This window comes from Salvelinus namaycush, chromosome 23 (genome assembly GCF_016432855.1).
Source record: "Salvelinus namaycush isolate Seneca chromosome 23, SaNama_1.0, whole genome shotgun sequence".
NCBI lineage: Eukaryota > Metazoa > Chordata > Actinopteri > Salmoniformes > Salmonidae > Salvelinus > Salvelinus namaycush.
The window spans coordinates 17974505-17999838 of NC_052329.1; the positions used below are offsets into that span (position 1 = coordinate 17974505).

Sequence of the window (25334 nt, forward strand, 5' to 3'; positions counted from 1 at the left end):
TTCGGATAACCATCCTACCCATGCTAGATTACAGTAATTTATAGATCGGCTGGTAAGGGTGGTCTCGAGTGGCTAGATATCCTTTACCATTCGGCCATCAGATTTGCCAGCAATGCTCTTTATAGGACACATCACTGCACTCTATACTCCTCTGTAAAGTGGTCATCTCTGTACACCTGTCGCAAGACCCACTGATTGATGCTTATTTATAAAACCCTCTTAGGCCTCACTCCCCCATATCTGAGATATCTACTGCAGCCCTCATCCTACACATACAACACCCGTTCTGCCAGTCACATTCTGTTAAAGGTCCCCAAAGCACACACATCCCTGGGTCGCTCGTCTTTTCAGTTCGCTGCAGCTAGCGACTTGAACGAGCTGCAACAAACACTCAAACTGGACCGTTTTATCTCAATCTTTTCATTCAAAGACTCAATCATGGACACTCTTACTGGCAGTTGTGGCTGCTTTGCGTGATGTATTGTTGTCTCTACCTTCTTGCCCTTTGTGCTGTTGTCTGTGCCCAATAATGTTTGTACCATGTTCTGTGCTGCTACTATGTTGTGCTGCTGTCATGCTGTGTTGCTACCCTGCTGTGTTGTCATATTTTGTTGCCTTTCTATGTTGTTGTCTTAGGTCTCTCTTTATCTAGTGTTGTGGCATCTCTCGTCATGATTTGTGTTTTGTCCTATATTTCTTTTAAGAGTTGTTTTTTTGCCTCCGTCCCTGCAGGAGGCATTTTACCTTTTGGTTGGCCGTCATTGTAAATAAGAATTTGGTCTTAACTGACTTGCCTAGTTAAATAAAGGTTCAATAAAATACATTTTAAAAATCAACAAAATACTTAAAATACAATTTTGTCAAATACATAACATTTAGTTGAAATACTGTAGAATTCCATTCATTCCTATGGAGGACTGTTCCTACCAAGGAGTGCCAATATGGCCAACCGGTGGCTTCAAAGCCTCTCAATGGCCAATGCATAGCAAATAGCAATCCAGGGTTTATATAAGTCATTGGTCATAACAAGGATGAATAATCAGCTTTCCTACCTTAAAGGGGAAGATCACCCATTTTTACATGTGGCCTTATCTTCACTCTTTCTGTGCTTCTGTTGATCGCCCAAACTGTTTTTTATATATTTAGTTTTGTTAGAGAGAAAATTGGAAATCACATTTTGCTCTCATCACTCGCTAAAGACTACAATGCATTATGAAATTGTGTAGAAAGAAGCATGTTATGAAACGCTTTAAATCAGAATCTTATTCTGGATAATGTCTCTGCACTCAATTTGAGAGAAAAATGTCCACTGTCCCATAAATCCATATTTGCATAATTTTGTTGTTGTAAATAGCATCATTCAAACATGGATTTATTGAACAGTGGGGGAAAAAAACATAAACAGTGTAGAGACATCCAGAATGAGATTGAGTTGGTTTGGAGTGTTTTTGAGCATTTTATAACATACTTTAGACACGTTTTCATAATGCATTGTAGTCAATGTGACAACCAATTTTCTCTCTAACAAAACATATTAAAAAAAATATTTGGAGGGGGATCAACTACAAGCACAGAAAGAGTAAAAATAATGCCACATGTTAAAATGTGTGAACTTCCCCTTTAAGGTAGGAAAGCTGATGATTCATCCTTGTTATGATGAATTACCTATAAATGCTGGATTGCTGATGGTATCCATTGGCCATTGAGAGCGTTTGAAGCCACCGGTCAGCCATATTGCCGTTTAATGCCAACCTGAAATGGAAAGGAAAGAAAAAGGCTTGTTGTTAGTATCTACCACTAGATGACATATGTCTGTCACATTTTATCACTGGAGAATGGTATTTTTTCCAAAAAATAATCAGCAGATTGAAATGTCACAATACTAACCACACCTCACATCAGCACAGACACTGCACATAACATGAAGCATCATCCTTGATCAATTTGTATTGCAGCCTTACATATTCATCTCTATTTGCAAGTACCATCAACATTTTCCTTGGCCAGAGACATTTTTTGTCAGGCTTTTTGTTGGCTTCCCTGCAGTGTTGTAATTCGGGTTCTGAGACAGATGATTTTTGACATTAAGTGACTTTAGCTAAGCTTATATTGGAGTTGGACATTGCAATTTACCTTTGATCAGGCTTTTAGGTAGGATGATGAAATGGCTTTGGCAAGGGCAGGGTCCTGGTAATAACCACACTGACAAACAGGACAGTTTTTCTTTTTTCAAATTAAGTTATTAATGCTTAGTAATCTTATTGAATTAGCCAGATTATATAATATTTTTATAATATCAATTATCTATTTTATTGCTTCCATTGCACCTGTGATACTGTATGTGTGAAAGGCAGGGCTTTTTTCTAACAAATCTGTTAATAATTAATTTTGTTAAATCAATAATCAAGGTGGACATTGATACCAAGTTATACAAATACTTTTCCCCTCCAAAATCTATTTTAATGATGTGATCTCTGCTACGGATTAAAGCAGATTAAAAGGCATTTGAAATTAAGCTCTCTGTAAAAGGCCCTCCACAAAGGTCCCTTTTGTGTTTTTTTGGGGCCAAGCCAACTTTGGCACAAATGAAAACCAGGATTAATCTTTGAAAGGCACAGATACTCTAAGAAGGTTGTGTTGCCTCATAACATTTCCAGAATAAAGCATCGTTCCCTCTATGACAATGCCAATGAGATATGAAAATACACCTTCTACAGAGGCCACCATTTCCCTACTAACTTAGGCTTTTCTCTCTATGATAAGTTCTAAGTACATGCTAGGGAAATGTGCAATAGCAATACCTTTGTAAACCACAGTGAGGGAAAACGTGACACCCTTAAGTTGGTAAAGTTTCACACAGTAGATATGACCTAATTACTATTACCTTAGTCAGGAATGCTTATTGTGTCACGTTCTGACCTTAGTTCCTTTTTTCCCATGTCTTTATTTTAGTTTGGTCAGGGCGTGAGTTGGGGTGGGCATTCTATGTTGTTTTTCTATGTTTTGTTCTGTATTTATATTTCTATGTGTTTGGCCTAGTATGGTTCTCAATCAGAGGCAGGTGTCAGTCGTTGTCTCTGATTGGGAGCCATAATTAGGTAGCCTGTTTTCTATTCTGTTTTGTGGGTGATTGTTTCCTGTTTCCTGTTTCCTGTGTTAGTGTTTGCACCATACGGTACTGTTTCGGTTTTCATTTATTCTCTTGTATTCTCTTATTTTGTATTATTTCTCGATTATATTATGGATACGTACCACGCTGCATTTTGGTCCTCCTCTCCTTCCACCAACGAAAGCCGTTAAATATTGGCTCTAGTAAGAAAGTTTGTTTGATTTGAAATGGAAAATAATACTCGAAGATGCAATACAATGAGATTAGATTTGGATGGTTTGGGATATGTGTTTCTTCCTGGAGAGGTGTTTGGTTTGTTTTAGGGTGCAGCAGTAAAAACCTGATCTGTAGTGGAGCAGGTCGAGAGCTTCAAGTTCCTTGGTGTCCACATCACCAACAAACTAGCATGTTCCAAGCACACCAAGACAGTCGTGAAGAATGCCTGACAATGCCTATTCCCCCTCAGGAGACTGAAAAGATTTGGCATGGGATCCTCAGATCCTCAAAGTTCTACAGCTGCACTATCGAGAGTATCCTGACTGGTTGCATCACCGCCTGGTATGGCAACTGCTCCGTATCTGACCGCAAGGCGCAACAGAGGGTAGTGTGTACAGCCCAGTACATCATTGGGGCCAAGCTTCCTGCCAGCCAGGACCTCTATACCAGGCGGTGTCAGAGGAAGACCCTAAAAATTGTCAGACTCAAGCAACCCTAGCCATAGACTATTCTCTCTGCTACCGCACGGCAAGCGGTACTGGAGCGCCAAGTCTAGGTCGAAAAGGCTCCTTAACAGCTTCTACACCCAAGCCATAATACTGCTGAACAGTTAATGAAATGGCTACACGGACTATTTCATTTAACCCCCCTTTTTACGCTGCTACTACTCGCTGTTTATTATCTATGCATAGTCAGTTTATCCCTACGTAGATGTACATGTTACCTCAATTACCTCAACTAACCTTTATCCTCGCACAGTGACTCGTTACCGGTAACCCCTGTATATAGCCTTGTTATTGTTATTTTATTGTGTTTTTAAATTTTATTACTTTAGTATATTTAGTAAACATTTTATTTTTCTTAAAACTGCATTGTTGGTTAAGGGCGTGTAAGGATGCATTTCACAGTAAGGTCTACACCTGGTGTATTTGGCGCATATGATGTCACGCTTCTTCTACAATTGAACCCAGAAGCAGACTAGGACAAGGAGAGTAAGACGAAGGTGAGTATTTATTTACAAGTTTAAGTGTAGAGATAGAAAGATCCAGGTAGCGGAGCGGGCAGCGGAGTTGAGTTGATGGGATTGAATTGGCAGATCCAAGGGAGTAACAGAAGCCACCGACGACCAGGTAGGGATGGAATGAGTGTTCCGGGGAAATGACTGTAGACAGAGAACAGAGGTAAGTTCAAGGCAAGCAAGACGTACAAAACAACAAAACAAACTCTATCAAAATGGAGGCTGATACGCTGGCACGACATACTGTTCATGGCTAACGATCCGGCAGTGAATGGATGTCAGGTCAGCGCTTATGAAGTGGAGGGGTGATGATCAGGACCAGGTGTGCAGATAGCTGATGGGATACAGGTGCGGGTACTCAGAGATCTTCCAACTAGCTACGTCGCCCGGCAACCAGACAGGGTGCGTTCCAGGACACCGGAAAAAACACTCCAGGACAGAACACAGGCAAAAACAGACTCAGGAAGCGGGATTCGTGACAGTACCCCCCCTCCGACGAACGCCACCGGGCGTACTACCCGGAGCGCCAGGGTGGAGGCGGTAGAAGTCACGAAGCAGGTCAGCATCAACGATCTGACGCCGAGGAATCCAACTCCTCTCCTCAGGACCATATCCTTCCCAATCCACGAGATACTGGAATCCTTGACCCCGCCGTCTGGAGTCCATGATGCGGCGCACCGTGTAGGCAGGACCACCTCCGATCATCCGAGGAGGAGGACGAGGAGGAGGACGAGGAGAAGGACAAGGAGAAGGAGGCAACCCCGTGACCAATTCCAGAGCCAGATGCGACCAAGGTCGCCGGGGAATAGGTAGGGGGTGAAGAAGTCCAGAGCTGGGCCGATTGGTACTCTTATTCTGCGCACAAACAGGACAAGCGGCAACAAACCTCCGGGTATCTTTTCCCATGGCAGGCCACCAAAATCGTCTGCGCAGTAGCGCCATAGTCCGAGCAACGCCAGGGTGACAAGCTATCTTGCTGGCGTGGAACCACTGAAGGACAGCAGGACGGACCGACTCAGGCACGAACAACCGACCAGGTGGACCGTTACCGGGGCCGGGCTGCGTCCGAAGGGCCGCCATCACATCCTCCTCAATCCTCCATGTAACGGCTCCCACGACAAAGTTCTGGGGAAGAATCGTCTCAGTCTTGACCCCACTCTCCTCCGTCTTGGAGAACATCTGGGACAAGGCGTCCGCCTTGCCGTTCTTCGACCCAGGTCGGTGGGGAGGAAGTGAGAGCCTTCTGCTTACTGAACACTTCACCCAAATCGTGATAGGTTTCTGGAACCAGGGACAAATCAGGGGGAGCAGACTCACTGACCTGACTGAGAACAGCATGAGAACAGGCAGTCCTAAGGCAGTTAGCATGACACTCAATGCTCCAACTAGTTACCTTACCCGTCACCCAATCAAACGAGGGATTGTGTTCTCTCAGCCAGGGGTAACCAAGAACCAGAGGAACATGGGGCGAAGGCAAAATGAAAAAAGAAATAACCTCTGAATGATTCCCCGACAACAACATCTTAACCGGTTCAGTCCTCGTAGTGATCCGTGCCAAACTACTGCCGTTCAGAGTGGTTGCTTCAATGGCTTCCGGTAATTGTTCCTTGGAAAGCCCCAGCTGTTCCACCAAGTCGGCATCAATAAAGCTGCCATCGGCACCTGAATCGATAAAAGCGTTCATCGCTAAACTCTGATTCTTATTCATGAGGGTCGCAGGAAAACGGGGTCTGACAGGGTTCTTGGAAGGTTGAAACTGGCTCGCTAAAAGTCCTCCCACACTTAGCGAGCCGGGCAGTTTAACGGACGCTGAGGACAAGCGGAGATGTAATGTCCCGAGCTACCACAGTAGAGGCAGCTGTTGGTCTCACGTCTACGTTGGCGCTCATCCTTAGTTAACCGGTACCGCCCCACTTGCATGGGTTCAGGATCTGGCGGCAAGACACCTCCACTAATCCCGTGTGGAGAATAATGATCCACACGTTCCGGTCCACCTCCTGACCCGAATGGTAACCGAGTAGCTGATTGATTGGACGGACCCCACTGCTTCTCCCTCCTTCTCTCTCGGACTCTATTATCCACCCGAATAGATAATTTGACCAAACTGTCCAGGTCACTAGGCTCTGGATAGGAGATCAGCTCCTCCTTGAGTTGCTCCGACAACCCCTGGTAAAAAGCCGCTTGTAGTGACTCCTCATTCCACCCACTCTCCACAGCCAATGTCCGGAACTCAATCACAAAGTCTGCCACGCGACGAGCTCCTTGGCGAAGAGAGAACAAACACTTATCTGCGTCCTTACCTCGGACTGGATGGTCAAAAAGCTTTCTCATCTCTGCCGTGAACTCCTGGTATGACGCCATGCAGGTGTCCTGTTGTTCCCAAACAGCTGAAGCCCATTCCAGAGCTCTACCACGCAGCAGTTCAATAACAAAAGCTATCCTAGCCTTATCTGTGGCGTAAGAGTAGGGCTGCAGATCAAAAACTAAACCACACTGCATAAGAAATGAACGGCATCCTCCCAAATCCCCTTCGTATTTATCAGGCGTCGGAACATTGGGCTCACGGAAGGAAACAGCTCCAGGAGCGGCAGGTGAGAGGGGTGAAGCAGGTGGTGGATGATCCGCCGGCAAACTGAGCCGAGCCTGGATACTCGTCAGACTAGCAGAGAAGTTCTGAACCGAAAACGCTAACTCCTGTAGCGCCGTACTGTGTTGTCCCAATATCTTCTCCTGATTGGAAATGGCATGGCAAACGGAGTCCAGGTCCGCTGGGTTCATGTTTGGCCGGATCGTTCTGTCACGCTTCTTCTACAATTGAACCCAGAAGCAGACTAGGACAAGGAGAGTAAGACGAAGGTGAGTATTTATTTACAAGTTTAAGTGTAGAGATAGAAAGATCCAGGTAGCGGAGCGGGCAGCGGAGTTGAGTTGAGGGGATTGAATTGGCAGATCCAAGGGAGTAACAGAAGCCACCGACGACCAGGTAGGGATGGAATGAGTGTTCCGGGGAAATGACTGTAGACAGAGAGAACAGAGGTAAGTTCAAGGCAAGCAAGACGTACAAAACAACAAAACAAACTCTATCAAAATGGAGGCTGATACGCTGGCACGACATACTGTTCATGGCTAACGATCCGGCAGTGAATGGATGTCAGGTCAGCGCTTATGAAGTGGAGGGGTGATGATCAGGACCAGGTGTGCAGATAGCTGATGGGATACAGGTGCGGGTACTCAGAGATCTTCCAACTAGCTACGTCGCCCGGCAACCAGACAGGGTGTGTTCCAGGACACCGGAAAAAAACACTCCAGGACAGAACACAGGCAAAAACAGACTCAGGAAGCGGGATTCGTGACATGTGATTTGATTTTGATTTGAGAAGAGTCGGACATGAAAAAAAGCAGGAAAACCCCTCAAATAAGAGACAAGCTGTGTGTGAGCATCTTGAAGCCTGCCACATGAACCAAGCAGAGAGACTACAGCAGCTAGGGCCAGATGATGGCTAGCTGTTTTGTTTGGGACCACTAACAGCATGGAAAAACACTCAGAGCTGTGGTTTAGATGGTGATCATACGGGGTGGAGGGGCAACCTGTACTTTTTTAATTGCAGTGACTGGGCTGGATTCAGGCTCTCTCCCTCTACACAGCCAAAGCAAACAATTGACCTCTAATGGATGAGACTTTAGTTGTGTAGGTGACGGATGAGTGAATGGATCAAGTACTTTCTGATACTTTGAAACCTGGGGCGTGGGGCTTTATGTATCAAGTGTCTCAGACAAACTCAAATCAAATTTTATTAGTCACATTCGCCGAATACCACAGGTGTACGTAGACCTTACAGTGAAATGCTTACTTACGAGCCCCTAACCAACAATGCAGTTTAAAAAAAATACGGATAAGAATAAGAGATAAAAGTAACAAGTAATTAAAGAGCAGCAGTAAAATAACAATAGCAAGACTATATACAGGGGGGTACCGATACAGAGTCAATGTGCATGGGCACCGCTTAGTTGAGGTAGTATGTACATGTAGGTAGAGATATTAAAGTGACTATGCATAGGAGACAACAGAGAGTAGCAGTGGTGTAAAGAGTGGGGTAGGGGGGGCAAATGCAAATAGTCTGGGTAGCCATTTGACTAGATGTTCAGGAGTCTTATGGCTTCTTGGACCTAGACTTGGCGCTCCGGTACCGCTTGCCGTGCAGTAGCAGAGAGAACAGTCTGTGACTAGGGTGGCTGGAGTCTTTGACAATTTTTAGGGCCTTCCTCTGACACCGTCTGGTATAGAGGTACTGGATGGCAGGAAGCTTGGCCACAGTGATGTACTGGGCCGTTCGCACTATCCTCTATAGTGCCTTGCGGTCGGAGGCTGAACAGTTGCCATACCAGGCAGTGATGCAACCAGTCAGGATGCTCTCGATGGTGCAGCTGTAGAACCTTGTGAGGATCTGAGGACCCATGCCAAATCTTAGTGCTGTATTGATGCTTTGCCTGTTTGATGGTTCATCGGAGGGCATAGTGGGATTTCTTATAAGCTTCCGGGTTAGAGTCCCGCTCCTTGAAAGCGGAAGCTCTAGCCTTTAGCTCAGGGCGGACGCTGCCTATAATCCATGGCTTCTGGTTGGGGTATGTACGGTCACTGTGGGGACAACGTCATTCATGCACTTATTGATGAAGCCAATGACTGATGTGGTGTACTCCTTAATGCCATCTGAGGAATCACGGAACATATTCCAGTCTGTGCTAGCAAAACAGTCCTGTAGCTTAGGAATGCTGATCTAGGATCAGGTCTCCCCTGTCCATTCAATCTTGTACATTGTGGTCTAAAAGACTAAACTGATCCTAAATCAGCGCTCCTACTCGGAGACACTTTATACATACAGCCCCAGGAATCTGGTCTGTCCAAGTAAAGAACTGTTTACAATGACGTTCTACCCATTTCAAGGGATGATTCACAGCCAAGCACCTAAAGACGCACACAGATGAGACTGCAAGATGTAGATTTCTGGCACTTCAAATGTGATGTGAAAACTGAAATGGAAAACGGACTTCTCCCACGCAGTTACAACCAAGCAGAGACGGGCGGTTCTCCTGTCTGTTTTTTACAGGGCTTTGACACTGCCCTTGGTCAAAGAATAAGCAAACATTTGCTCTCCATTTGGTTATTGGCTTTCAAAGTTTGTAGTCTAATGTCAGGAATTAGAAGTTCAAAGTCCAGTAAATTTAGGACAGGGGTGGATCCATTTTGTTACATTAGACATCTACAGTATCATAAAATTACAACTTGATACAATACAAGAAGGTAATGATAAATTTATTCTGAAGTTGAGGAACATTTACATATGAAAGAGATATTCCTCTTGAGTATCTCTTTTCCCCTTACAAATAAAAATCCTGTGTGCACACAGCAGGTAATAATACCAACCTGACCTAGCGCTGAAATATTCTCACTTCACTCAAATATGTTGGCATATTGTTCAAGAGCTAAACCTGCTCATGGGTCTCATCCACAAATGAGAGAGTACTGGGTATTTCTTCCCTTTGGGAAGCAGCCTACTCACTCAGGCTCAAGGACAAAAGCTGCCCACTAGTTATATCAGACAAAACAAATCCAATACTGTCAAATGTGGGCGTTGCCATTTTCTCATCACACTAAAATATATATTTTTTGTTGAATAAATATAAAGAAATAGGCTATTATAAAATATGATGACTTGAGAATGTGTGAAACTGTTTGTAGTTCACAGAAAAAAAGCACATTTAATTGTACTTACTTCAGAACTTCTTTAAATACAGACAGCATTCTATCAATAAATTGATGAAACTTTTTCTGTAAGTCAATGGCTCAAGAACTGCATGCGCTGCGCATGTGCCAAAAAGAAACATTTTGAAAAAGGGTAGGCGTTGTACTGACTTCATTCCAATGGACCGTTCACTCTGCCTGCGGAGTTAGCAGCCCGTTAGATTATTGCCAACAAATTATGAATTTGATATGAAAAAGTTTTTGCTTCTTAAATGTGGTATGTGTCCATGTTTTCAAGTCGTGTAGCCCTAATCATTGAAACGGATACCACGGCGCCTCCCACTTGGCGCATAAAAACGCCTATTTCTTGCATCTCAGAGATAGTAACGTTAAACTCTAACGTTCTCTTATATGCCTATGCTATTCTGCTTGTGCTTCGGATTGCCACATTTGTTAACTACATTTCTGGTAAGTGAATTCCCATTTGCTTTTTCAAGTTTTTCTTCTATCAACCACAGCTGTCAAATATTGTGATTTAGCTGGCTCATTTTAATAATTCAGGAAATAGTGGCTGCATGCCCTGCAATCGCATAGAGGCAACTAAAACCTATTTAAATTATAATTTAAAAGTTCTTAAATCAAAATGCTCAATGTATACTTTTCTGAACTTACTTTGACATCCGTTTGCGAATCGATCTGTTTAGCATAGGATTAATACTTTGTAGCTAATAACCAATTTGTCCATTTTATGCTGTTGCTTGGTTGCCAAGTTACAGCACATCAATTGAGACAGAAACAGGGCACACTCAACTTGGTCGTTTTTATGAATGATTAACAAAGTCGTATTTTGTTGGAAATACTTAACAAATGTAAAGTGAAAAACAAGTGCAACATGGCAGTTTGATGGCTTCACAATTGTTTTAGGAAAGTTTGCAAAATGTTTGGAAGTTGTAACATTATGAGTCAGGGATGGTGGAAGATGTTATCCTTTCATTTTCACTTCTCTATAGTCTCCCTAAGCAGTCTGTTAACAGAATCACGAGAACGTCTATTCTGAGTTTGATTCCTCACATGCTGCCTGTCTGTCAGCAGGGACATGTTGTGAGTTGCCCCCTGCTGAAATGAAATCTGGCCCATGAAATGGAGTGCAATGAGGTTGGCCTTGGCAGTTATGACTGTACGCAAACTGTCATGCATGTTGAGCAACATGCAATGTCCATTGTGTTATATTCAGCTAAATCATTGTTTTGTCTGTGAAAGATAACAAACTGGTGAAGCTCCACACAACAGTGAAAATGTAAAACTGTTAAGCTATATTTTTTTCTGACTTTAATTGTAAGAGTGCTGACAGTCTTGTTTTCTATTAATGACTTTAGTGTCCTCAGCATTCTTGGATTAGGCCAAAGCATGATAAAAAAAACACTGATAAATGTATATGCCTATAGTCTTATACAGCAACACACAGTGCATGTTCAGTTTCTTGTAGGTCAGCCCACTAGTGGGTCCTAGTATCGAAAGGTATGACTGGTTATAAAAAGAGTAGCGTAGTTAGTGCATAATGAGATTACCAATGTTAACTTCAATAGATTCAATCCTCTGACCAGTACACCATGGCTGCGTTTACACGGCCTAACTCAATTGGTTGCATTGGCGAGTTTACTCATAAACTAATCAAAAACAGGGGCGTAGGCCTGGGTGGCCCAATCAGGTTAAGCAACAATGTTTTTTTATGCTCTTTACTTGTCAGTGTTCTAAACAGGACATCATTTATATTTTTACCTAAACAAGCGAAGACATATCAGAGAATTCATAGCAAGCAGTGCACTAGGTTAGTCAGATTTGATTAAACATAACAGAACAGATTAACTGGAATGACATTCATTCTCATGGGATGGGTTTCAAAAATAGTTAAATGAAAGTCACACTCCCAATTAGCCAAGAATATGACTGCATGCAACTGATCCATGCCCAGTATATTCACAATACAACTCATTTGGTGTAGGATGGCTATTATCAAATAACATAATACAATACAAGTAGCCATGCCAATTGTCTCAATAGACTGGCAATCACAAGGGGTTCTTGTTTCATAATAGGCATAGGTCAATCTCCTTATCTAGATTAGGTTTCCTCATTCTACAGCCATTATTATAAAATATCCACGTTTTGAGCTATGTATAGCTATGCATAACATTGCTCTGTTTAATTCAATTTGAGGCTTGGTTCAAATTGGTTAACTCATATGGTTTGTCATAACATCGGTGCATCATGTTTGTGCAGATTTGCTTTACTTTCAAAACAGGCCTAATTATACTTTAAAGATAGCGTTGTTGAAAATTTCAAGAGGGTTGGTGCAGCAGTTTGAAGGTTTGTTATAACGTTCTAATAACACAGAAAAAGTAGGCTAAGCACTGTACTGTTCAACACCAGTGTCAGACCAGACTGATACTTAGCCTAGAGATGCAGGTTTGTTCTGTCCTAGGGCTAGGTGGTATACCGTATTTTACTATATACCGGTATTGATGCATGGACCGGTTTGGGTTTTTACTTTACCTTCTATAACGGTATTTGAATGTTTGGTTTGTGAAATGTGATATGCCATGTGTGTAACGTCCCTTTTTTTTATAGTTTACTCCGCTACTTGAATCATCCCTCTCCGCTCTGTCTCTATGCCGCTTTCCACATAGACCTAGTCCCATCCCGTCACTCAAGGTGCGCATTTGTTGTTGCTTGACCATGATACACTTTCGTTCAGTCTGCATGTTAATGCAGCACATACAACGATGTTGTTTCCAATTAGATCTTAATATGAATCCACAGGTGTTCTATAATTACAATATTAGTTTGTGTTTCTTACATCTGCAAACAGCTAGTTTGTATTTTCTTAGCAAGTTAAGCTAAATCGTGTTAGCCACTAATGCTAATCGCTAGTTGGCTGGCTAGCTAAATCAACATGTTTGTGCAACAGTATCTTCTAAATCAAAGAGGAATAGGCGAAGCATGAATATGTTGACTAGAGGTCGACCGATTAATCGGAATGGCCGATTAATTAGGGACGATTTCAAGTTTTCATAACAATCGGAAATCGGTCATTTTGGATGCCGATTTCTTAAATTTATTATTATTTTATATATATTTTTTTTTTACACCTTTATTTAACTAGGCAAGTCAGTTAAGAACACATTCTTATTTTCAATGACGGCCTAGAAATGGTGGGTTAACTGCCTTGTTCAGGGGCAGAACGACAGAATTTTACCTTGTCAGCTCAGGGATTCAATATTGCAACCTTACGGTTAACTAGTCCAACGCTCTAACCACCTGCCTCACGAGGAGCCCGCCTGTTACGCGAATGCAGTAAGAAGCCAAGGTAAGTTGCTAGCTAACATTAAACTTATCTAATAAAAAACAATCAATCAATCATAATCACTAGTTATAACTACACATGTTTGAAGATATTACTAGTTTATCTAGCGTGTCCTGCGTTGCATATAATCGATGCAGTGCGCATTTGCAAAAAAGGACTGTCGTTGCTCCAACGTGTACCTAACCATAAATATCAATGCCTTTCTTAAAATCAATACACAGAAGTATATATTTTTAAACCTGCATATTTAGCTAAAATGAAATCCAGCTTAGCAGGCAATATTAACCAGGGGAAATTGTGTCACTTCTCTTGCGTTCATTGCACGCAGAGTCAGGGTATATGTAACAGTTTTGGCCTCCTGGCTCGTTGCAAACTAATTTGCCAGAATTTTACGTAATTATGACATAACATTGAAGGTTGTGCAATGTGTCACGTTCCTGACCTTATTTTCCTTTGTTTAGCTTTGTTTAGTTGGTCAGGACGTGAGCTGGGTGGGCAGTCTATGTTATTTGTTTCTATGTTTAGGTTCATTGTTATTTAGCCTTATATGGTTCTCAATCAGGGGCAGGTGTTTGACGTTTCCTCTGATTGAGAACCATATTAAGGTAGGCTGTTCACACCGTTTGTTTGTGGGTGATTGTCTTCCGTGTCAGTGTTTGTACCACACGGGACTGTTTCGTTTGTTTAGTCTGTACCTGTTCGTGCGTTCTTCGTTATATGTAAGTTCACATGTTCAGGTCTGTTGACGTTGTTTTGTATAGTTTGTCAGTGTTCTTCATTTCGTCTTCTTTAAAATAAATCAAACATGTATTCTCCACAAGCTGCGTTTTGGTCCGATCCATGCTCCTCAGACGAGGAGGAGAACGAACGCTACACAATGTAACAGGAATATTTAGATTTATGGATGGCACCCGTTCGATAAAATACAGAACAGTTCCGTATTTCACTGAAAGAATAAATGTTTTGTTTTCGAGATGATAGTTTCCGGATTCGACCATATTAATGACCTAAGGCTCGTATTTCAGTGTGTTATTATGTTATAATTAAGTCTATGATTTGATAGAGCAGTCTGACTGAGCGATGGTGGGCACCAGCAGGCTCGTAAGCATTCATTCAAACAGTACTTTTGTGTGTTTTGCCAGCAGCTCTGCTGTTTATGAATTCAAGCCTATCAACTCCCGAGATTAGGCTGGTGTAACCGATGTGAAATGGCTAGCTAGTTAGCGGGGTGCGCGTGTAACGGATGTGAAATGGCTAGCCAGTTAGCGGGTACGCGCTACTAGCGTTTCAATCAGTTACGTCACTTGCTCTGAAACCTAGAAGTAGTGTTGCCCCTTGCTCTGCAAGGGCCGCGGCTTTTGTGGAGCGATGGGTAACGATGCTTCGTGGGTGTCAGTTGTTGATGTGTGCAGAGGGTCCCTGGTTCGCGCCCGTGTCGGGGCGAGGGGACGGTCTAAAGTTATACTGTTACACGCACTAATAGCGTTTCAAACGTCACTCGCTCTGAGACTTGGAGTAGTTGTTTCCCTTGCTCTGCATGGGTAACGCTGCTTCGAGGGTGGCTGTTGTCGATGTGTTCCTGGTTCGAGCCCAGGTAGCAGCGAGGAGAGGGATGGAAGCTATACTGTTACACTGGCAATACTAAAGTGCCTATAAGAACATCCAATAGTCAAAGGTATATGAAATACAAATCGTATAGAGAGAAATAGTCCTATAATTCCTATAACAACTACAACCTAAAACATCTTACCTGGGAATATTGAAGTCTCATGTTAAAAGGAACCACCAGCTTTCATATGTTCTCATGTTCTGAGCAAGGAACTTAAACGTTAGCTTTCTTACATGGCACATATTGCACTTTTACTTTCTTCTCCAACACTTTGTTTTTGCATTATTTAAACCAAATTGAACATGTTTCATTATTTATTTGAGGCTAAATTGATTTTTATGAATGTATTATAATAAAATAAGTGTTAATTCAGTATTGTTGTAGTTGTCATTATTACAAATAAATAAAATAAAAACGGCTTTTTTGGTCCTCCAATAATCGGTATCGGCGTTGAAAAATCATAATCGGTCGACCTCTAATGTTGACTATATGAATAAAGATTTAATGTAGCCAAAGATTATAGGGTCCCCTAGGAAACACTGAACATCACTTTGGTTCCTACCCTGTCACAATAACTCGTCCATGGTATAAAACAGTTGTGAAAGACCCATTGAAATAATTTAGAATGTGTTGCCACCCTAGGGTCACGCGCTACTCATAAAGCAAATTTAGAACGTAATCAAAAACATAAAATACCGTAAAAAAATGTATGATATTTTAGCTCTATCGCCCAGCCCTACTCTGTACAGTAGGCTACATGGGTTTGTCTTTCAAATTTTTTTTTTTTATGTGATGCTAAGTTTGCACAGTGACAAAATGCCACACCACAGAGCCCAGGGAACTGGAGAGAAAATATGCTACCCTGCTGAAACTTTATATTTTCGGTCAGGCTAACAGATGACTCCCTAACTCAAGAACATGATGGCATCACTCTCCAAGCGTCCTCCATTATGTTAGGCCTAATGTAAAGGGAAAGGCTGTTAATGGTGTTGTTGCCTGACCTCATTCTTTACTTTTCTCTGAGGCCCTGAGCACTAATTCCTTGGCTATATTTTTGGAAGCCATCATCCGACGGGGAATGGGTAGCGAGTGACATAATCTAGGATGACCAGAATGTATTGGTGACCTCTAGCGGATTTGGTAGTGGGCCCACTATATCCATCGCTATCCTCTCAAATGGCATTTTGATTATGGGGAGTGGCACTAACGGGCTAACAGCTGGTCGGGGAGCTGTTAACTGGCACTCTCCACATTGTATAGCCACCTCAGCCTGAATTCCTGGCCAGTAAAACCTCCTCACAATCCGGTCTTGTGTTTTATCGATACCAAGGTGTCCCCCCCCAGAATATGCCCATGAGCTAGATCCAGTAATGTTCTCCGGTACCGGATGGGGACCAACAACTTTTCCACCACGTCAACCCCTATTTTTGTTACCCTGTACACCAAACCCTTTTTCATGATAAAGTGGGGGAAGCTCTTAGGACAATGTACCCCCATAAATGATAGGCAATCTACCACCTGCACATCTGCTCTGGCTTGCTGCAGGGTTGGATCCTGGGTCTGGGCTGTCCTGAAATTAGTCAGGGACCCTGCCAGGTCTGTTGGTTCTAGATAGTCACCCTCTGGATTCCGATCGATCCAGGCCCCACTAGTACCGGGCTGCTTGTTATTGACTGGGTCTGCCCCTTCTTCCTCATCCTCCCCGACTAGCACCTGTGAGGTTGGCCCCTGGAAGTCCTTCTCTTTTCTTGGCTTTGGTTGAGGGCTACTTCCTGCTTGGTAAGGGGTGTTGGCTTCTCAAATATGCCGTTCTTCTGGCCTAACCTCGCAAAGTTAGGAAAGTATCTACCCGGTATTACATCATACGGCATCTTCGGGACCACGCCAACCTCATAATCCAGCAGCCATCCTCAGTTTTGCAGGTTTTCCTACTTACAAAGCACGTAGAGTTCTGTAATTCTTATCATAGGTACACTTCAACTGTGAGAGACGGAATCTAAAACAAAAATCCAGAAAATCACATTGTATGATTATTAATTAATTAGCATTTTATTGCATGACATAAGTATTTGCTACATCAGAAAAGCAGAACAAAATATTTGGTACAGAAACCTTTGTTTGCAATTACAGAGATCATACGTTTCCTGTAGTTCTTGACCAGGTTTGCACACACTGCAGCAGGGATTTTGGCTCACTCCTCCATACAGACCTTCTCCAGATCCTTCAGGTTTCGGGGCTGTCGCTGGGCAATACGGACTTTCAGCTCCCTCTAAAGATTTTCTATTGGGTTCAGGTCTGGAGACTGGCTAGGCCCCTCCAAGACCTTGAGATGCTTCTTACGGAGCCACTCCTTAGTTGCCCTGGCTGTGTGTTTCGGGTCGTTGTCATGCTGGAAGACCCAGCCATGACCCATCTTCAATGCTCTTACTGAGGGAAGGAGGTTGTTGGCCAAAATCTCACGATACATGGCCCCATGTAGTTCTTTGAGACTGTGGTCCCAGCTCTCTTCAGGTCATTGACCAGGTCCTGTCGTGTAGTTCTGGGCTGATCCCTCACCTTCCTCATGATCAGTGATGCCCCACGAGGTGAGATCTTGCATGGAGCCCCAGACCGAGGGTGATTGACCGTCATCTTGAACTTCTTCCATTTTCTAATAATTGCGCCAACAGTTGTTGCCTTCTCACCAAGCTGCTTGCCTATTGTCCTGTAGCCCATCCCAGCCTTGTGCAGGTCTACAATTTTATCCCTGATGTCCTTACACAGCTCTCTGGTCTTGGCCATTGTGGAGAGGTTGGAGTCTGTTTGAGTGTGTGGACAGGTGTCTTTTATACAGGTAACGAGTTCAAACAGGTGCAGTTAATACAGATAATGAGTGGAGAACAGGAGGGCTTCTTAAAGAAAAACTAACAGGTCTGTGAGAGCCGGAATTCTTACTGGTTGGTAGGTGATCAAATATTTATGTCATGCAATAAAATGCAAATTGAATTACTTAAAAAGCATACAATGTGATTTTCTGGATTTTTGTTAGATTCCGTCTCTCACAGTTGAAGTGTACCTATGATAAAAATTACAGACCTCTACATGCTTTGTAAGTAGGAAAACCTGCAAAATCGGCAGTGTATCAAATACTTGTTCTCCCCACTGTGTGTGTATATGTATATATATATATATATATATATATATATACACATACACACTGCTCAAAAAAATAAAGGGAACACTTAAACAACACAATGTAACTCCAAGTCAATCACACTTCTGTGAAATCAAACTGTCCACTTAGGAAGCAACACTGATTGACAATAAATTGCACATGCTGTTGTGCAAATGGAATAGACAAAAGGTGGAAATTATAGGCAATTAGCAAGACACCCCCAATAAAGGAGTGATTCTGCAGGTGGTGACCACAGACCACTTCTCAGTTCCTATGCTTCCTGGCTGATGTTTTGGTCACTTTTGAATGCTGGCGGTGCTCTCACTCTAGTGGTAGCATGAGACGGAGTCTACAACCCACACAAGTGGCTCAGGTAGTGCAGCTCATCCAGGATGGCACATCAATGCGAGCTGTGGCAAGAAGGTTTGCTGTGTCTGTCAGCGTAGTGTCCAGAGCATGGAGGCGCTACCAGGAGACAGGCCAGTACATCAGGAGACGTGGAGGAGGCCGTAGGAGGGCAACAACCCAGCAGCAGGACCGCTACCTCCGCCTTTGTGCAAGGAGTAGCACTGCCAGAGCCCTGCAAAATGACCTCCAGCAGGCCACAAATGTGCATGGGTCTGCTCAAACGGTCAGAAACAGACTCCATGAGGGTGGTATGAGGGCCCGACGTCCACAGGTGGGGGTTGTGCTTACAGCCCAACACCATGCAGGACGTTTGGCATTTGCCAGAGAACACCAATATTGGCAAATTCGCCACTAGCGCCCTGTGCTCTTCACAGATGAAAGCAGGTTCACACTGAGCACATGAGCACATGTGACAGACGTGACAGAGTCTGGAGACGCCGTGGAGAATGTTCTGCTGCCTGCAACATCCTCTAGCATGACCGGTTTGGCGGTAGGTCAGTCATGGTGTGGGGTGGCATTTCTTTGTGGGGCCGCACAGCCCTCCATGTGCTCGCCAGAGGTAGCCTGACTGCCATTAGGTACCGAGATGAGATCCTGAGAGCCCTTGTGAGACCATATGCTGACACATGCACATTTGTGGCCTGCTAGAGGTCATTTTGCAGGGCTCTGGCAGTGCTACTCCTTGCACAAAGGCGGAGGTAGCGGTCCTGCTGCTGGGTTGTTGCCCTCCTACGGCCTCCTCCACGTCTCCTGATGTACTGGCCTGTCTCCTGGTAGCGCCTCCATGCTCTGGACACTACGCTGACAGACACAGCAAACCTTCTTGCCACAGCTCGCATTGATGTGCCATCCTGGATGAGCTGCACTACCTGAGCCACTTGTGTGGGTTGTAGACTCCGTCTCATGCTACCACTAGAGTGAAATAACCGCCAGCATTCCAAAGTGACCAAAACATCAGCCAGGAAGCATAGGAACTGAGAAGTGGTCTGTGATCACCACCTGCAGAATCACTCCTTTATTGGGGGTGTCTTGCTAATTGCCTATAATTTCCACCTTTTGTCTATTCCATTTGCACAACAGCATGTGCAATTTATTGTCAATCAGTGTTGCTTCCTAAGTGGACAGTTTGATTTCACAGAAGTGTGATTGACTTGGAGTTACATTGTGTTGTTTAAGTGTTCCCTTTATTTTTTTGAGCAGTGTATATTAATCCATTTTAGAATAAGGCTTTAACAATGTGGGAAAAGTGAAGGGGTCTGAATTCTTTCGAAGACTCTACACACTCCTACTCACATACAATCATCATATATGCTGCTGCTACTCTATCAAATATCCTGATGCCTATTGATCCAGTATCCCTGCACATTGTAAATATGGTACTGGAGATGATCCTGCATATAGTATGCTTACTTTATTGTGTTCTTATTTTTATATCTTGTGTGTTTTTAGTTCAAACTTTAATTAAAAAAATGTTGTACTACGTTGTTTTTGATTACTGCATTGTAAGAGCTGGCAAGAAAGGCATTTCACTGTACTTGTGCATGTCATTGAAACTTTATTTATAATAAGCAGATTTATTATGGTTCTCAAAATGTAGCAGTTATTTTGCCCACAAAATACATTTTTGTCATTTAAAGACTGACTCTCAATTACAATAATATTTGCCTTTCATTTCACATTGCATGACTCCAGGTAGCCTAGTGGTTAGAGTGTTTGGACATTAAAACTGAAAGGTTGCTGGAAGGAATCCCGAGCTGACATGGTAAAAATCTGTCATTCTGCCCCTGAGCAAGGCAGTTAACCCACTGTTCCTCGGGCGCCGATGACGTGGATGTTGATTATGGCAGCCCCCACACCTCTCTGATTCAGAGGTGTTGGGTTAAATGCAGAAGATATGTTCAGTTGTACAACTAACTAGGTATCCCCCTTTCCCTTATTGACATCTTTAGCACTGCTGTGTTTGAGTGCGTCTCAGCCTGGCCAAACAGTTTAGCTCCCGTCCACTGGTAGAGCACTTAAAGTAAAGTCGTAAATAAAATCAGCGGTAGCTGTGTGGTACTTCAGACAGTCCCGGATTGGAACCCATCCACGTATGCTAATGGGCCTAAAGACTTGGGCCTCTGTCAGCCCCACTATATCCGACCCAGCACTTGACCCTCTCTTTGAGCCCACATGTCACACAGACATTGATTGTACTGTCTCTGAGGACCTGTGCCTCCTGCTCAGAGCAGGCATGTGGAGCTGGTTAGAGCTCCCTCAATGAAGTCCTCACACACTGCGTCATGGAAAAGAGCACTGGGGGTGCATGGAGGCAATAGTTGTCAGGTAGTAGTTGGCACTGTTGGTTAGGCCTATACAAAGCGTGTCTTTTTCATTGATTACTCTAGTACTCAATTATGATATCGTCATTGTCGCTCATTTTGTTATGTAATTGTATAAATTGGTGGAATTAGCCACACCAGACTATTCAAAGCCTTTTCAAAATTTCCCCACCAATCATATGCTTACTTCATGCTTAACATTTAGCAGGCTACCCTGCTAATAAATGTGATGTATCCTAAGGTAAAATAGTGGGAAACTTGGAAAACATTGGTCAAATATAGCCTGTTTGCCTTTCTGTTCAGCTATTACATTTAGAGGTCGACCGATTACAATTTTTCAACGCCGATACCGATTATTGGAGGACCAAAAAAGGCCGATACCGATTAATCGTTTTTTATTTTTTTTAAATACATTTAAAATATTTATTTATTTGTAATAATGACAATTACAACAATACTGAATGAACACTTATTTTAACTTAATATAATACATCATAAAAATCAATTTAGCCTCAAAACAATTATGAAACATGTTCAATTTGGTTTAAATAATGCAAAAACAAAGTGTTGGAGAAGAAAGTAAAAGTGCAATATGTGCCATGTAAAAAAGCTAACGTTTTAGTTCCTTGCTTAGAACATGAGAACATATGAAAGCTGGTGGTTCCTTTTAACATGAGACTTCAATATTCCAAGGTAAGAGGTTTTAGGTTGTAGTTAATATAGTATTTATAGGACTATTTCTCTCTCTACCATTTGTATTCCATATACCTTTGAGTTTTGGATGTTCTTATAGGCACTTTAGTATTGCCAGTGTAACAGTATAGCTTCCGTCCCTCTCTTCGCTCCTACCTGAGCTCGAACCAGGAACACATCGACAACAGTCACCCTCGAAGCAGCGTTACCCATGCAGAGCAAGGGGAACAACTACTCCAAGTCTCAGAGCGAGTGATGTTTGAAACGCTATTAGAGCGCACACCGCTAACTAGCTAGCCATTTCACATCGGTTACACCAGCCTAATCTTGGGAGTTGATAGGCTTGAAGTCATAAACAGCGCAATGCTTGAAGCACAGTGAAGAGCTGCTGGCAAAACGCACGAAAGTGCTGTTTGAATGAACGCTTACGAGCCTGCTGCTGCCTACCATCGCTCAATCAGACTGCTATATCAAATCATAGACTTAATTATAACATAATAACACACAGAAATACGAGCCTTTGGTCATTAATATGGTCGAATACAGAAACTATCATTTCGAAAACAAAACGTTTATTATTATCGCATATACCCTGACTGCGTGCAATGAACGCAAAGGAAGTGACAGAATTTCACCTGGTTAATATTGCCTGCTAACCCGGATTTCTTTTAGCTAAATATGCAGGTTTAAAAATATATACTTCTGTGTATTTATTTTAAGAAAGGCATTGATATTTATGGTTAGGTACACGTTGAAGTAACTACAGTCCTTTTTCCGCAAATGCGCACCGCGTCAATTATATGCAACGCAGGACACGCTAGATAAACTTGTAATATCATCAACCATGTGTAGTTAACTAGTGATGATGATTGATTGATTGTTTTTTATAAGATAAGTTTAATGCTAGCTAGCAACTTACCTTGGCTTCTTACTGCATTCGCGTAACAGGCAGGCTCCTCGTGGAGTGCAATGAGAGGCAGGTGATTAGTTCTTAACTGACTTGCCTAGTTAAATAAAGGTGTAAAAAAAAAAAGAAAAAAAAGGCCAAATCGGTGTCCAAAAATACCGATTTCCGATTGTTATGAAAACTTGAAATCGTCCCTAGTTAATCGGTCGACCTCCACTCCTTGTAGGCCTACTCTGTGTCATTTGCTAAAGACACAAGGTGTAGCATGTTACAGAGACTGGTACCCAGACTAGGTCAATTAGGCTATATCTTCATAACTTCCTGTTGGTTGCCTATTAATGATTTGTGAGTCAGAATCCTGTTTTAGAAATACCAATGAAAGATAGTAGGCTGAACGATGCCATCACAGCATGCTGCACTTAAAGTTGAGGAATGATCATGTTCTTGTTCTGGAGATAAAGCAAGCATCATTCTCAAGTATCCTTTCTTACTGGTTTCCACCAGTCATGCACTCGGTTTGACAGTTTCTAATGCTGGTTGCCTTCATTGTATCAGCCACTATTGAGGATATTCTCTTCTTATAGTCATACATTTTATCACATCAGTTAGCACTTGATATCGTTCTCCATTTGTCTTATTTATTATTTATCTCCTTTTGTGTTACAGGGAGGAACCCAGAGTCTCAACACATCCACCCTTTTAAAGGACATGGAGAAAGGCAAAGGTATGGGATTTAGGCTATCGACAGGGCTTTGGTTGCTTATAGGACTGTTTTTATATATTACACTTTTATCCCAAGACACTTAGTCATGCATGCATACATTTTACGTATGGGTGGTCCCAGGAATCGAACTCACTACCCTGGCGTTACAAGCATGTGTCCCTCCCTCCCTTATGTAACAGGGTGTACAAAGGACCAAGATGGACATTAGGGGCTTGTGTTCCTGTGCTTGTTTTCTTCGCTATTTCCTATTACAATAGCTGTGTAATCAAGCACAGTGATGACACACCCTAATCCTGCCCCACCTATCCTCCTTTCAAAATAGTTCCAGTTTATTATGGTGAACTGAAGGAGAGACCGACTCCTCAAAGGAAAAGCCTGTCAGTGCTACTACTGTGAAAGCACAGTTTGGCTGGGCAATCCGTCATGATTCTGGAATGTCGTGATTTTTTTTTTCTCCCTATTTTATTTTTAGTACCCGCAGGAGGCCTTTTGCCTTTTGGTAGGCTGTCATTGTAAATAAGAATTTGTTCTTTTAATTGACTTGCCAAGTTAAATAAAGTGTAAACAATAGGGGTTGTGGTCAGATTATGTCCAGAGACGGGGAGTCCATGGAAGATCTGTGTGTTTGAATAACTAATTTGATTGAATCAGTGACCTATAATCTCATCTAATCCGTAATCTAAACTCTGCTACCCCAAAGCACAATTTTAAAGGCGCAGCTTGCGGTGACCTATATATGATGTTGTGGTATTGAAGATGTCCATGGATGGTGATGAAGAGTCATCACTCCTGTTCATCCTCTTACTGACCCATCTGTCTGTGTCTCAATTCAAAGGGCTTCATTGGCATGGGAAACATATGTTAACATTGCCAAAGCAAGTGAAATAGATAATAAACAGTGAAATAACAATAAAAATGAACAGTGAACATTACACTCTCAGAAGTTCCAAAATAATTTAGACATTACTATTGTCATATGTGTATAAATACAGTGTTGTATCGATGTACAAAAGGGAAAATACATAAATATAGGTTGTATTTAGTGGTGTTTGTTCTTCACTGGTTGACCTTTTATTGTGGCAACAGGTCACAAATCTTGCTGCTGTGATGCACACTGTGGTTTTTCACCCAATAGATATGAGAGTTTATCAAAATGTGATAAAAAAAAAAAAAAAAAAAATTGGGATTCTTTGTGGATCTGTGTAATCTCAGGGAAATATGTGTCTCTATGGTCATACATTGGACAGGAGGTTAGGAAGTGCAGCTCAGTTTCCACATTTTGTGGGCAGTGTCTTCTCTTGAGAGCCAGGTCTGCCTACGGCGGCCTTTCTCAATAGCAAGGCTATGCTCACGGAGTCTGTACATAGTCAAAGTTTTCCCTAAATTTGGGTGTCTCTGTCCTGCGACTGGACCTTTTTTGGAACACCATTATTTTGGTCTTACTGAGATTTACTGTCAGGGCCCAGGTCTGGCAGAATCTGTGCAGAATATCTAGGTGCTGCTGTAGGCCCTCCTTGGTTGGTGACAGAAGCACCAGATTATCAGCAAATAGTAGACGTTTGACTTCAGATTGTAGTAGGGTGAGGCCGGGTGCTGCAGACTTTTCTAGTGCCTGCGCCAATTCGTTGATATATGTTGAAGAGGGTGGGACTTAAGCTGCATCCCTGTCTCACCCCATGGCCCTGTGGGAAGAAATGCGTGTTTTTTGCCTATTTTAACCACACACTTGTTTGTGTACATGGATTTTATAATGTCATATGTTTTACCCCCAACACCACTTTCCATCAATTTGTATAGCAGACCCTCATGCCAAATTGAGTCGAGGGCTTTTTGAAATCATCAAAGCATGAGAGGACTTTGCCTTTTTGTTTTGGTTTGTTTGTTTTTCAATTAGGGTGTGCAGGGTGAATACATGATCTGTTGTACGGTAATTTGGTAAAAAGCCAATTTGACATTCGCGCAATACATTGTTTTCACTGAGGAAATGTACGAGTCTGCTGTTAATGATAATGCAGAGGTTGCTGTTGACTCATATCCCACAGTAGTTATTGGGGTCAAATTTGTCTCCACT

At 42.7% G+C, this 25334-nt stretch overlaps 1 protein-coding gene across 3 annotated transcripts in view; it reads left to right on the forward strand.

Moving 5' to 3' along the window:
- The first annotated feature begins 10246 nt into the window (after nt 1–10246).
- The window catches only part of LOC120018136 (CMP-N-acetylneuraminate-beta-galactosamide-alpha-2,3-sialyltransferase 4-like), a 39090-nt gene continuing 24002 nt past the window's right edge, over nt 10247–25334 (forward strand). The window contains exons 1-3 of one of the 3 annotated variants that reach the window (XM_038961147.1): nt 10247–10551; nt 12712–12795; nt 23206–23263. The gene's annotated coding sequence lies outside the window, so the exon portion shown is untranslated. The remainder of the gene's footprint in view (nt 10552–12711; nt 12796–23205; nt 23264–25334) is intronic. The other 2 variants (XM_038961146.1, XM_038961148.1) reach the window with 2 other exon arrangements.